Source organism: Micromys minutus (genome assembly GCF_963924665.1).
Source record: "Micromys minutus genome assembly, chromosome: 1".
NCBI lineage: Eukaryota > Metazoa > Chordata > Mammalia > Rodentia > Muridae > Micromys > Micromys minutus.
This window is the reverse complement of record NC_137969.1, coordinates 253396253-253411435: the sequence shown is the minus strand read 5'-3', so window position 1 is coordinate 253411435 and position 15183 is coordinate 253396253. Positions and strand designations below refer to the sequence as shown.

At 44.5% G+C, this 15183-nt stretch overlaps 1 protein-coding gene and 2 pseudogenes across 3 annotated transcripts in view; all 3 read left to right on the top strand.

The window, feature by feature from the left end:
* PPP1R13B (protein phosphatase 1 regulatory subunit 13B) overlaps positions 1–15183 on the top strand; it is a 74797-nt gene that overhangs the window by 3340 nt on the left and 56274 nt on the right. The gene's annotated exons all lie outside the window — the stretch shown is intronic.
* LOC308437164 (zinc finger CCHC domain-containing protein 9-like) lies at positions 3796–5012 on the top strand (annotated as a pseudogene). Its single transcript has 2 exons — positions 3796–3818; positions 4170–5012. The product of its transcript is annotated as a zinc finger CCHC domain-containing protein 9-like (transcript).
* Positions 5538–6440, top strand: LOC308433696 (small ribosomal subunit protein uS2-like; annotated as a pseudogene). The gene has a single exon. The product of its transcript is annotated as a small ribosomal subunit protein uS2-like (transcript).

Below are 15183 nucleotides of genomic sequence, written 5' to 3'. Positions count from 1 at the left end.
TTCAAAAATTTCCCTTATAAACAGAATTATATTATGACCAGTCATTAATCACTACTTTTCTGTCAGTGATGACCCTTTTTCCCTAGTAACCTCAGAGAACTCCTTATCCTACTACAGAGAGCCTCACTCAGTCACGTTCATTGCTGCTCCACTCACAATAGCCCAAACTGGAAACAGCCTAGATGTCTATCAGCCGATGACTGTATAATGACCATTTACACAATGGGCCATTATTTAGCCATTAAGAAAAATTATATTCTGAAATTTGCAGGCAAATAGGTGGAGCTAGAAAAAAATCATCCCAAGTGAAGTAACACAGATATAAAAAAGACAAATATTGCATGTTTTCTTTTACATCTGGATATTAGCTTTTAAGTTTTCAGTATGTGCTGCAATCCACAGAAGCTAGGTGCCTAGGGAAGGAGGAAAGGCTCTTCCAGGGAAGGGGAACTAGGATGTAGTATTAAGGGGAGACGGGGAGACTAACAGAGTAGGATTAGAGAGAGGGAAAACAGGAAGGTAAAAAGGGAATACGGAGAGAGACCACTAAGACTAAAGGCCCTTTCAAAAACCATATGGGAACCCACTCCTCTTAAAATCTTCCAAAAATACAGACATATATGAAAGGACTCTAAATAGAGTCACCAAATAATAGGGGAGACAGTGCCCCAACTAGATATCTTATGCCACCAAATAAAACCTCCAGTTCTAGGAGTGGGTTACATGTTGTTTACTTGCTGGGCAAGTTCCAGGGAAACCCCCAAACATCATAGGCTATTGCCAGGGCTATTGGTTACTCTGTCCTATGTGATGGCAAGGCCCTATTGCTGAAGACAATACTTACAGAACAGAGAACTTGAGCTGGTACCTGACTAGAAACTTTGTCCCTGCTGACTAGCATTCAAGGTACTGGAAGGTACTTAGCATGCTACTGTACCTAGCTGCAATCTCTGAGATCTAGCACAGTGACCTTCCTGTGAGATATAATAGTATAACTGTGGCATATATGTTAGGAGCATAACCAGCCACTTTTGGATCACTCCATGAAATGAAACCCATACCTAACCAGCGTGGCTAAGAACCAGACTAGACAGCTCACAGGCCTATTCTGTAAAAGGAACGTAGCAAACAATGACTCCAAGTGGTACACTGCTATATCCACAAGTCAGTGCCTCACTCAGCCCAGGCTTGGATTTGCAGTAGATGAGAACACAAGAGACTGGACAGTGTGTAGAAAGAGCAACGCTAGAGCACCCAGTGCTAAGTGGGATGTTTCGTCAAACTCTTCTTCTCGGGGCTTGGATTTCTGTGGCAGAGAAGGCAGGATTCTAAGAGCCATAGGGAATAGACACCAAGGAAAATGTGTCTTCCAGAAACTACAGGACTGATGTACATATAAGCTGACACATTAAGACCCACATAAATACAAACCCAACAGGGTCCCAGCACTGAGAGGGGCAAGTGGACACCCCTAACCAACAAGCCATCTGCAGTTGATACTCAGTTGCAAAGGGAAAAATCTTTTTTTTTTTTTTTTTTTTTTTTTTTGCCAATGAAGTCTCATTGGGTGTATCAATGACACTTCAGGGCAGGGCCCATGCTCTGAACTAGTTAGTACAAAATGAACTCAATGGTGATGTTTTTGTAGACTTTTTGTTGTTGTTGTTGTTGATGGTGTGTGTGTGTGTGTGTGTGTGTGTGTATGAATGTAAGAGAAAAGAACAAAGTTGGATGGATGGGGAGGGTATGAGAGGAGTTGGGGGAGGAGAAACATGATCAAAATACATGGTATGAAAAATTATTTTCAAGAAGAAAAAGAAAACCATTTTCTGCCCCTGTCATCAGAAAAAGTTTGCCTAAGGTGCTGGAGAGATGGCTTATCTGTTAAGAGCACCAGCTATTGCGCCAGAGGACCAGGTTTGATTCCCAGCACCCAAGTAGAAGCTCTAAACTGTACCTCCAGTTCCAGAGTGTCCAACACCTTTGACCTCTGTAGTTACCAGGCATGAATGTGATACACAGACATACATGACGGCAAATACACATATAAATTAAAAACAGCAAAACTTAAAAAAAAAAGTCTGCTTAAGGGAAAGGGGATATTTGAAGAATGGCATATGACCCAATTGGGCCTGATAGTATTGAGGCCATACCTAGACAAATTGAATAGAAATAAAAATTTTTAGTTAAAAATGGAAAGCCTGATCTACATCATGGAGCAGATGTTTGTTGAAAGTGACATTTGGGAGCTGGTAGAGCTTTTCAGAGGATGGGACTAAGGGGATGGGACTAGGGCTGCTTCTCCCTGTCCAAAAGGAGGCTAGCAGGAGTGATGCGGCTTTAGCATGTGTTCTGTATGAGGAGGATGCTCTGGTGGTGACTGTAATCCTGGAGTTCCTCAACCTCTGCCGGACTGTCCTGTCCGGTTCCACCAGATGTGCTCTCGGAGCCCTTTGAACGTGCTCACTGTAAGATATAGGTTATGTTCATTTGTGGTTATATTTAGCTTTTATTAAGCAAACACCTCAGGTTTTCAGTGATTTTGTTTCCCCTAACTATGTAGAGATGTTTTAAGCCACAGAGTAGGTCTTTTTCCTTATAAACTATCAGCTGTGTTTCCCCTAACTATGTAGAGATGTTTTAAGCCACAGAGTAGGCCTTTTTCCTTATAAACTATCAGCTGTCATACAGGTGACAGCACTAAGTGGTAAACGTGAGGGACTTGGAATCTGACTCCCCACTTGGCTGTTGTGACCTTTTTACTATCGCTTGTGACCTTAGCTTCTCATATGTCCAGGTATTTGTGGTTGGTCTGGTAGTTGGTTTAGGGCAGAAACTTTCCCGAAGCTGACATTCATTTTGTCCGCATCAAAGACTGAGGCATCCTAACTCTTGCATGGCAACCTAGTGTCAAGGAAGTCTGTGTGATGGAGCGGATAGGGAGAACTCAGGTATGTGATGCTGGCGTCACTGAGTTGATTAATCAATAGGCTTGACTTCATACTCTAAGTAAATAACACTCAAGACTGCATAAGACTTTTAAGTTTCTTTTTCCTTCAAATGAAATTATACATACAAGATCACCTGAACATAATGCACTTCTGGACTACTAAACCCCATTTCACTGATCCAAAGATGTTACGTATAAAAGCTACTAGTGCCATTTTTCTGAACTTGCAGAAGTTTAAGAAGAGAACTCTCCTTCAGGGTCCACTTCAGGCAGCTTTGCAGCTTTGTGGTTTCCTACAATTGGGTTTAGTGAGTGTGAGCTCTCACAAGCTCTCACAAGGTGTTTGTCCTCGTGTGCTCTGGCAGTGTGTGGCAGCTTTGTGCTGATGTCTGTGTGTGCAAAGTGAGCTTTAAGAGGTAAAGAAACCTGGCCAAGTTCTCCAGGCTAGTCAGTGGTGAGGCAAGGTCTAAAGACAAAGGGTCTGACTCAGACACCTCTGCTCCTAGTCCTTGTGCCAGAACCTGGGGAGTTTGCCATAGTCAAAGCATGTTGCCAGAGGTGTTGCTAAACAGAATTTGGCAAAAAGGTTTTTTTCTTAGTGCTTGTGTCAAATAGAGCTTAACATTAAAAGAATCCTAAGGCAAATGTTCTTGATAAGGAGTGGTAGTTTTCTCTGCCTTGCATTCTGTGTGTCTGCTTCCTTTTTTAGCATCCCTCAGTGTATGGCATATATGCTTTGTAGTTACTGGGGACTTTAAACTCGACGAGAGCTTAAAATACCACAGGGCTATTATGTTAACGTTACATAACTGGGTGTCAGCGTGCATCTCTGTGTGTTTGCCCAGATGGAGAATGGCTGTTCAGCAAAGTATGGCGGGTTTGGTGCCTTGAAATGCTGTTGCCATAGTTATTTCACAGACTGTGCTTCTGGGGCCCAAGAACGCGTGTAATCAGGTTCTATTGTGACACTTTGTTGGCTTGGTTGCCTTGCTTTATTTTGCTGCTAAGATAGCTTTATGACTGTTGTACATACTAATTGATAAGCAAAAGCTGCTGCTACTAGATTTTATAAAATAAGGATGCGTGGTGACATCATGAAGAACAATGAAAGGCCTGAGAACTGAGAGGCAGTTTTGTTAAGATTAATAAATGAGGTTGTCAGCTGCTCTGGAGGATTCACACGGGATTAGTTAAGTACCTCTGCTCCAACCACGACCAGGTGGGCTAGAGTCAGTACTTCAGATAGTAAGAGACCCTTGTCAGCAACATCATGGGAGGATATGAAGAAGGGATCTGTGGAGAGAGCAACCCAAAACCCTCCAAATCATAAGCAATGTCAAATCAGTAGGCGGTCCCTTAGAAACCATGTACCTCCAAGCAAAACGCAAAAAGAAAAAAAGAGTATTGAATGCAGATGTGAACGGGTTCATGGAATACCTGAAGCAGAGCTCACAGGGGCTTCACAATGGACAGCTGATGGCAGCCGACAGCCAGGAAGTAAGGGAAGAACTTGCAGTGGCCTTAAAGGACAGTCGCCGGGAAGGAAGGCGGCTAAAGAGACAAGCGGCAAAGAAGAATGCAGTGGTGTTTCCAGTGTCCACAACCTGGCCATGGAGTTGCTGACTGCCCAGCCGCACTAGAGTCAGGACATGGGCACCGGCATTTGTCACTGCTGCGGGTCCCCGGAGCTCAAGACGATGAAGTGCAGAGCTAACGTAGACCCTGCACTTGGTGAACTTCCTTTTCCAAAATGTTTTGTCTGTGGAGAAATGGGACACCTGTCCAGACCCTGCCCCGACAATACCAACGGAGTCCATGCTGATGGTGTGGCTGTAAACTCTGTGGCTCCATGGAACATTTCAAGAAAGATTGCCCTGAAAATCAGAACTCAGACCGAATCATCACAGTCGGTCGCTGGGCAAAGGGAATGAGTGCAGACTGCGAAGAGGTCCTGGATGTGCCCAAACCACAGAAACCTAAAGCAAAAGTACCCAAGTCGTTAATTTTTGATAAGAATTGGTACAGTTGTCAAGTACCATCTCAAGGTTACTTTCCAAAGTAGGCCTTTAGAGATTAAGTCTGGGCACGTGTGGAGGCAGCCGGTATTATAGACACGACTCTGACCTTGATGGGGGCCAGGTTGCCTACACTCCATCAGAAAGTACAGAGTGATGAATTATACCCTTTAGATGTTTGTGTGTGTATCTGTCTGTCTGTCTCTCTGTGCCTGTGTGTCTGTATTTGAAACAGATTCTTTGTAGCCCAGGTTGGCTTCAGGCTAACAACCCTGCTTCAGTGTCCAGAGTACTGAGACTACAGGCGACGTGCCTAAGATCAGATCTTAACAGGTAGAACTTAGAAATAACGAAGTGCCTCAATCCCTGATGGTGGCAGTCATTGCTATACATGTAAATTATGAATCAAAATTGACCCCTAAACTAACCATATGCCTTTCAGCTTGTGAATAAATATTTTGTTATATGCTCTTAATTCAGAGAATCAATTTATTGTAATAAAAATTTATTTATATGTTGTCACAAAATCTGTAATTTTGAGTACTGAATAACTTTTCCGCGCTACCCGGGGACGGGTCCATACGGCGTTGTTCTTGGTTTCCATCGTAACTTAAAAGGGAAACTTACACAATGTCCGGAGCCCTTGATGTCCTGCAGATGAAGGAGGAGGATGTCCTCAAATTCCTTGCTGCAGGAACCCACTTAGGTGGCACCAACCTTGACTTTCAGATGGAGCAGTACATCTACAAAAGGAAAAGTGATGGTATCTACATCATAAATCTGAAGAGGACCTGGGAGAAGCTGTTGCTTGCAGCTCGCGCTATTGTTGCCATTGAGAACCCCGCCGATGTCAGTGTCATCTCTTCCAGGAACACTGGCCAGCGAGCTGTGCTGAAGTTTGCTGCTGCCACAGGAGCCACTCCAATTGCTGGCCGCTTCACACCTGGGACATTCACTAACCAGATCCAAGCAGCCTTCAGGGAGCCACGGCTTCTAGTGGTGACTGATCCTAGGGCTGACCACCAGCCCCTCACAGAGGCCTCTTATGTCAACCTGCCCACCATTGCTCTGTGTAACACAGACTCTCCCCTGCGCTATGTGGACATTGCCATCCCATGCAACAACAAGGGAGCTCACTCAGTGGGTCTGATGTGGTGGATGTTGGCCCGGGAGGTACTCCGCATGTGAGGTACTATTTCCCGTGAGCACCCATGGGAGGTTATGCCTGATCTTCTGCTGCTGAGAAGGCTGTGACCAAGGAGGAATTCCAGGGTGAAGGGACCGCAGCAGCTCCTGAGTTCACTGCTGCTCAGCCTGAGGTGGCTGATTGGTCTGAGGGTGTGCAGGTGCCCTCTGTGCCCATCCAGCAGTTCCCCACAGAAGACTGGAGTGCACAGCCAGCCACTGAGGACTGGTCAGCAGCTCCTACAGCGCAGGCCACTGAGTGGGTTGGAGCCACCACTGAGTGGTCCTGAGCTGCTCAGCAGACACCTGAGGAAAGGGAAAAAAGGTGGAAGGAAAGTAAAGTTTCTAACAGGAAAAAAAAATTTGAGTACTGAATAAAATTTTATCAGCTTTAAAAATATTAATGAACTCTAAAATATGAATGTACACTTCAGTGCAGGGTGCTATTGGTATTTGTTATGTTTAAAGGAAATGTTAACTCAAGATTTGGCACAGCCATGATGGATAGCATATGCCATGATTGTCATCCTCATAGTTCAAGCACGTGCAAAGGCCCTGTGGTGGGAGTATGCCCCGTATGCTGGACACACAGGGAGGCCCGTGACGGGGCAGAGTGAGTGAGGGAATACTAGAAGAGACTCACTAGCAAATGATGGTGTGCATGGGTGAAGAGGTGGCGTGGGTGACATGACTGGTGTAATGGTGTCTTCAGGGTTACTGAAAGGAGATGGAGATTCTGCTGTAAATAAAGGGACCGGGTCTCAATGCAGCTCATGTAGTTCTTAGCTTCAGGAATTGCTTAGGTGACTTTATTGCATTAGGAAAGCACATGGGTCTTGGGTAAGCCTTGACTCACAGAGATTCTCCTGCCTATACCTCCCAAGTGTTGGGATAAAAGGTATGTGCCAATATGCCTGGATCCTTTATTTCCTAAGTTAAAGATAAGAGTGATGGTTTAGGATTGGTAGGCTCTCCTGACTTATATAAAAAGTACCTGGCACATAGTAAATGCTCAGAAGCATATAGCCTACTGTGGTGGCTTGCTGTTTTTAGTTTTTTTTTTTTTTTTTTTTTTTTTTTTTTTTAAGTGTATGTGTGTGTGAGGGGGGGGGGAGAAGGGATGGAGGCAGGCAGGCAGATAGAATATATGAAAATACGAGACTCTGTGGGTGTGTAGATGCCACAGTGTTGAGAAGCAGTTAGAGGACGACTTTAGAGTCATTCCATCCTTGCACTGTGGGCTCTGGGCATCACAGAGCCTGAGGGCCTGCAGCCTTATGCAGTGAGTGATTCTACCTGCTGTGTTGGTTAGTTCCTTACCAGCTAGGCACAAGCTAGGGACATCTGGGAAAAGGGAACCTCAATTTAAAAATACCTTCTTTAGATTGGCCTTTAGGCAAGTCGGTAGTACATTTTCTTGATAGTGTTTGTGTGGGTGGTGCCAGCACTGGGCAGGTGATTGAGTTTTATAAGAAAGAAAGCAGGCTGAGCAAGTTGTAGAAACCAAGCCAATAAGTAACATTCCTCCATGGTACTCAGCTTCAGTTCCTGCCTACAGGTTCCTGCCCTGAGTGTTTCTTGGCTTCCCTTCATCATGGACTCTAAGCTGTAAGATAAATAAACCGTGTCCTCCCTACGTTAATTTTTGTTTTAGCATTGTGTCACAGCAGTAGAAACCTGCAGAGCCATCCTACTGTGTAGGTGGTTTTCCTTTTGTAGGTGACAGGGAATTTCATTTACATGCCACTTTTAATGTATATAAATCAGTGGCTTCGGAGTATGACAAGAGACACTGTGGCAGCTGCCTCTTCAGAATAGTTTACCTAGTTCATCTTTGTACTACAGTGAGTGTGTATCTCTTATCTGAAGTGTTTCTGACTAGAGTCTCAGATTTAGGTTTATTCCCCCGGATTTTAGAATGTTTCTATACATGTAAGACTTGGAAATTGAGCTCATGTTTAAATACAAGATTTTTTGTTTCGTATGAGTTATACCTGTAGACTGAAGCAGCTTCTGTAAAGTATTTTTAATGCTCCATTATTTTGACAGATCTAGGTTAGGTTGGAATTTTTTACTTGTGTTTCGTTAGATTTTGAAGCACTTTGGAGTTCATATTTTGGGTGGGAAGCTCTACTTGTATGTGTGGCTTCATTTCTGCCTTTCAGGAGAGGAGAGCAGGAATACTCATCTTGTTTTCCATCGTGCCACTCCCTCATCTATCAATTGGCACATAGTTGGTATTCTGTAAACGTGTTGAATGAAGGAAGAACATGCAGGGCGTTGTCACCTCACTGTGGGTGTGTGACTGAGTGTGTGCCTGCAGGAGCAGAGTTTGACTTTAGGAAGTGCAGCTGCCAGTCAGGTTTCCATGGTAGAAGGATATGTTCTGTCCTTGGTCTTAGTTAAAAACCTGGGAAACTATAGAAGAGTAACTCTGGAGCCAGTGGAGGGCATGTGTGAAGGAGAGAAAGACCAAGTGCCAAGTGGGAGGACTTAGGGTTAAAGGCACTCACACCACACCTGAAAACCTGAATGCGACTCCTAAGCCTCTCATGGTGGAAGGAGAGAACCAGCTTCTGAACCGTTGACTTCCACAGTCGCACGGTGGCACTCACACAACCCCTTCCCCACCTACCACACAGAAGTAAACAAAATGTAATAATTAAAAATACCTTGGAAAAGGTGAGAGTAACAAGATTGGTTAAGAGACCAGTTAATTCAGACTTGCTAGAAGTTTCAATTACTCGTAAAGCTGATCTCATAGAGTATGAGATGAGTGCTTGTGTGTGTGAGTGCATGTGTATGTGAGAGTGCATGTGTGTGAGTGCATGTGTGTGAGTGCATGTGTGTGTGAGTTCTTGTGTGTGAGTGCCTGTGTGTGTGTGTGCACGTGTGCTTGAGAGAGGAGTTGGTAACAGGCTTACTGCTTCAGCAGCTGGCCCTGTCTTCCCTTTAAGATGGAGCGTAAGTGAAGCAGTCAGTGTAAAGTGCTGTGAGGACGATGTGTTTTCAATGTGTTTGAGACGTTGGCTACTCCAAAAATATGTTCCTCTTAAATCTGAAAGTCTAAATGCAGGGTGAACAAGTCTTCCCCTTCAGATTAAGTTGCTTTTAGTGCTGTGTGTTTGGCATGAGGCTTGCTGCCTAGGCATCTATACTGCACTGTCTACCTTACCTCACCTTGTACTTCCTAGTTAGTGTGCATGGTCAGTTTCTTGAGATGACTAACCCAGGATTCCCAGATCATGGCTGGACTAGAGCTCTTTCATCTTGGTATTGAAGTCCCTAACATTTCTGTATGCTTGCTTGCTCGCCTGCCCGTCTGCCCCCTCTCCCTTTCCCTCTCTTTCTTTCTCTTGAAGCAGGGCATCTCAATCTAGTTGGGAACCCGATATATATCATATAAATATATATATATATATCATATATATCATATATACTGTTATATGTGAACTGAAATACCTGATGCATGCATACATACATACATATGTGTTTTAGGCTGGCCTTGAACTTGCCTACTGATTGGGGAAACACTCATATAAAGCCACATAAAAACACTCGTATAAAACTACCACAGCATGGTAGTTATAAGCAAGGCTTTGGGCTTCTGATTCTGGTTTTGCCACTTGCTTTTCTGAGGCCTTGAATAAATTATGTAACATCTTTGTGCCTTATCTTCTTTCTCTTTAGAATAGGTTTAATGACGTTCCCTTAGGTGGCTTTTGGGCTTGTCAGGTGCTGGAGTGTCAATATTCATGATAAGCACTCAGTAAACATTTGCTCTTACGTTTTTTGTTGTAACCAGGAGCCACTGTGGAGATAGGACAGAGTTGAGGCTCCACTCACAGTGTGCTTCCGCTCTTCCTGCTGAGGGGGCTGGAATGAGATTATACAACCTACCTAGTTGATAGAACACAGAGTACATAGTTTCCTTTTGTTAGAAATGAAAGCTTGTCTGCCTAGTCTAGTGTTTCTGTTATTCAGACCAACTCAGAACCAGAATAGTGCAATTCACCAAGGTTCTCATAGGAGCTGGTAGGCGGCACCTCCCAGACAGCCTCACAGGAAACACCCCTCCCGCACTGTGCTTTTTACTTCCTTTAGGGCAGTGCCTGCCTGGTGTTTGTCTCTGGGCACTCCCGGAAAGCAGGAGTCTGTTTTCCTTTCCCATTGCAATGTCCTTCAGAAAGTACTGTTTACCGAATGAACTCAGCAGCATTTGGGATGCATTAATTATATGCAGGGTCTGGCCCTGCTTGAAATGAGCTCATCATGTAGGATGTAAACAGAAGTGCCATTTGAAAGATTTAAGCATCAAAGCAACAGCTGCTGTGGGCATGGGGACAGCAACTATCTTTGCAACCTTCCGTGTTGATATGGAGGGGGAATTCAGACATAGTTCTAGAAAAGCGAGGAAAGACGGTGGAGGTGATGGAGCAAGGCTGTTTGGTGAAAAGGTTGCAAGTCAGAGAGGGCCAAGGTCAGAATTGAAATGTATAATGAGGGAAAGTGACTGGAACATGAGGCCAGAGGAGAGAGGTGAGGAGGGGCTGAGAAAACTTAGGGGACACTTGATTCTGAGGGCTAACCCTGACCTGCATGTGAGTTTCAACTGGATTCTGAGAAAAACATGGAACTGGAAAAGGTTCTTTAAAATGTGTATGTTACTGTGGTAAGGAGAAAGTTGCCACGTGATCGTCCAGTTCAGTGGCAGGGAACGCGTTCACACTGACCATTGCCCATCTACAGCACCTTCCTGTCTTCAAACTAAAACTACTGTTGAAGCTTTTAAGGTGAACTGAGTGTCTTCCAGTTAAAGATTGGAGTTGGAGAAAGAGTCTCTTGAAGTAAAGACAGAGAGGCCATCAACACAGTTGTCACAGTCCTTTAAACTCTCACAGGAGTTTCATTATGTCTTGTGACACCGCCACAGTTTACCTCTCTGTTAAGGTTAGTGCTGCAGTGAGGGAGCCGGATACCGAGAGTTGCAGAGCTCCATCTCAGCCTGGAGGCCGTATGGCAGGGCTTCAGCACGCTGGGAGGCTGTAATCTGAGGTCTAGGGGGCAGCCTGACTTGTTAGTACCTGAGGCATGATTACATGTCACATGGGGTATAGTTAAAGCTCCTCCTGTTGCCTGAGTCATCAGAAAAGAGTAAACCTTGTCAGTGATGTCTAGAGCTGATGCGCTTTAGATTACTGTGCAGGAGAACATGATGGAGCCACAACCATTATTTCTCAGTGTCCTCGAGCTGAGCAGAAAAGTAAAAAGATTCAGTACAATTAACCCATCATATCCAAAGCATTTCAACATACAGTATTATTATTATAGTATTTGTAATATATATTACAAATTATAATATATATTAATATATATTAAATTCCTACATGGAGTCTCAAATTCCAGAACATATTTTACACATAAAATCTATCTCAGTTTATGTTAAGCATGTTCTTAAGTTCTCAGTGGCCATGTGTGGTTTAGGTAAAAGGGCTAAAGGCCTAACAGAGAATGCTGCCAGTCCTGTAGTTTAACTCCTCAGGGATTCGATGGAAGGGCTTTAAAAAAGAAAACAAAAAACTGGACCTTGCTATGTAGACCAGGCTAGCCTCAAAATCACAGAGATCCACCTGCCTCTACTTCCTGAGTGCTAGGATCAAAGGCGTTTACCACTGGGCTGGTTCTGGGAGGGCTTTTATTATAGTTGTTGTCTCTTGCTAACATTTGCTTTGATGTTTGTAGACAGTTAATGAGGATAGTGAAGTAATGAGGGAACACGTATTTGGGGGAGACTCTCATCTCCTAACAGTGTGATCTTGGGTGAATCACTTCATTTCCTAGTCTTGGTTTGCTGGACTAGAGTGAACGTCATAGCACTGGAGGGTGAAGTGAAATGTCGCAGTGTAAAACCCACAAGATCTGGCACATGACAAGCCCTAAGTACTCTCTAAAGTGCTTAGTGGTTTTGAGTCACTTCGTTTCAGACATTTTTGCTTTGGAGATTGCTTTAGATAAGGGCTTACAAAACAAGTTTTCACAGGTGGAGAAAATGTTACATGATCCTTTTATAAGGATTCTTTTTAATTGGTGTCTTTGGGTAACCAATTTTCGTGTTTGCTACAACATTTGAGTCTACCCAACAACTATAGGAATAGTGTAATTAATGATTAAATTATTTAGGATTCTAATTAAGGTATAGGAAAATGTTGAAGGGATGATTTAATCAACACTTTAATTGCTAGTTCTGTTATAATTAAGCTACTGTTTCTCTCTGAAATACTTTTTTAGCCCTACTATGTCTGCGGAGACTTCCTAGTTCTCAGTTTTCTGTTCTTACTTTTTTCCCCAAGTAGTATATTTTAGCACATTGAGTTATTTTGAGTTTTACTTTTTTTCTTTGTAAAAGAAATGGGAGAGAATAGCAGAGATAATCAGAGTGTAAAAAGATGACCACTTAGCAGGAAGACAAGAGAGGAGGCCCTGTGTTGTTTTGCAGAGTGAGACAGGCAGGGTGGATAACGATGTCATGGTGTGGTTGATGTCTGGTCCGTGTATCCAGACTGCTGTGCCTAATAAGGCCATCTTGGCAGACTCCTTGCCGCCTGGCTCTGCTCTTTGCTCTCTTCTCTGTCAACTGGAGCACTGCCTGTCCAACCCCCCATTCCTGTCCACAGCAGACCCCTTTCCTGCCCAGCCCACTTGTTGCTTCCTTTGGGAAGTCTTTTCTGATCCTGGAGTCTGGGCTCCTCCCCATAGGATCTCATGGCACTTGGCAACTTCATATTCTCTGTTCTCGTAGGTCTCGGGTCCAGTGAGGAAGTAAGGCTAGGGCCAGTCTTTCTGACCTTGTATGTCCAGAATCTGGCTCAGGGCCAGGCTGGACTCAATAACACTTTCCTAAATGAATAGAGAGTGATCCTGCAAATGCACCCAGTTTATGTTATATACAAAGAACAGTTTGTTTTGTGTGAGTATTTATTGATGTTTCATGGATATTGTATTATAAGCTTTGCCATGAAGTGACGAGAAACTTGGTAGTTGAATCTTAATCATTTTATATGAGTGTTTACCTGTATAATCGAATATATTTTAAAATCCCTGTTAATAGAGAAAAGCCTGTGGTCCAGTTGACTTCCTGTCCTTTTGGAGAATTTCTAGGAATAGATACCTGACCCTGTATGACTTGGAGGGGAGAGTGGCACTTTTAAAAGTAACAGTAGGGACTGGAGAGATGGTTCAGTGATCAACTCCATTTTCTAGGATCTGATGCCCTCTTTTGACTTCTTCTGGGCACTGAGAATGCACTTGATGATCACATACAGTCAGGCAAAACACAAATATATATACATACACACACACACATATGGTATATATATTAAAACTAGTATTAGCAGCTGACTGTGGTACCCACATCTTTAATCCCAGAACTCAGGAGACAGAAAAAGGGTCTTTGTGAGTTTAAGGCAATCTTAGTCTACATAGTAAGTTCCATACCAGCCATAGCTACAAAAGGAGACTCTTTAAAAAAATAAAAATAACTCCTAGCAATGGGCAAAAGAGACACCTTTTCAGTGCTGGTGTTCTTTTTTTTTTTTTTTTTTTTTTCCTTTTTTTCTTTTTTAAATTGTCTCCAGACACATCAGAAGAGGGCATCAGGTATCATTACAGATGGTTGTGAGCCACCATGTGGTTGCCAGGAATTGAAGAGGACCTCTGGAAGAGCAGTCAGTGCTCTAGCCCGCTGTTGGTGTTCTTATGTCATCTGGAGCAGAGCAGATGGCAGTCCTTTGTTCATCCAGCATGACGCTTGGTTTGGTGGCCAAAGCTGTCTTATGCCTAGGACTCATAAAATCAAATCAAATCAAAACCAGGCAGCTCAGTGGGAGAAGGAAGACAGACAGACCTGTGGGTGACCACATCACCTGCAGACCTGCCTCCAGCGCATGACACAGGCAGGCCATAGATACCTGCTTGCTGCCATACCACACAGCACAGATGGAGGATGTCACCTAGGGTCCCATCAGCCGAGTGGCCAGCCTGCAAATGGAGCCACAATGCATGTGCATGTGGTGGTCAGATGGAGAGAAGAGAATCAGAGCAGCCTGAGCATTGTGAGGAGATGAAACTGGAGACTTGGGGGTGGAGAGGAGGAGCCTGTTGTGAGTGGCCAGCCCTGCCACCTGGGGCCACAGTGAAGTCCCAGCCTGAGCTGCTGCTGTGGGCTTTCTCAGAGTCCTTGGCTATGAGTGGCAGCAGTTTATATTACCACTAGAGAACTTGGGGCTGACCCTGGCTGGGACAGCCACCGGGGACCATGTGAATGTTCAGGGGCTGTGCATAACTAGCTCTGCCCCTTACTACAGTTGGAGCTCTGGAGAACTGGCCTGATCTCTCACCACTGGTAACACTTAGGAGAGCAGGCCTTGTACCTCAACCAAGTAGCACAGTGGAGATGGCCCTGGTGGCAGGTGAGCAAGCTAAGCTCTTGAGGGTGTGAGTGTGGGAGAGCTGACCCCACCAATTGTCTGCCATGGGGTAGCATGGGCACAGAGGTGAGGCTCCTCCCCCTGCCCCTTACCAGCTGCAGCACTTGGCAGAGCGGTCCTTGTACCTTGCCTGGACAGTGCAGGAGAGCTAACTGGGATGGTGGGGTGCAGGAGAGCTGGCCCCTGCCAGTCTGTCTGGGGTGCAGACAGGGAGAGCCGGCATGCTGCCCTACCTAGGTCCACCCCAGAATCTATATCATCTGGAAATGGTTGAGATGTGTGAAAGGGCCAGGCCTGTGATCTAAAGCTGCAGGATGCCCATGACACAGGGCAGCAATGGGATAACAGGGAGGAGTCCCAGTGAGGATCCAATATTGGTGTCACAGAAGCCAGAGATCTTGAACCAGATAAGGAACCATGGCAATGAGGATTTGCAAGTGAAGAAGTATGGACAGAGGGATACACTGTGGGACACACTGACACTACAGCTTCCATGATGAGATAGATGTCTTCTATGCTTTGTTTTTGTTGTTGCTGTTGGTTACTT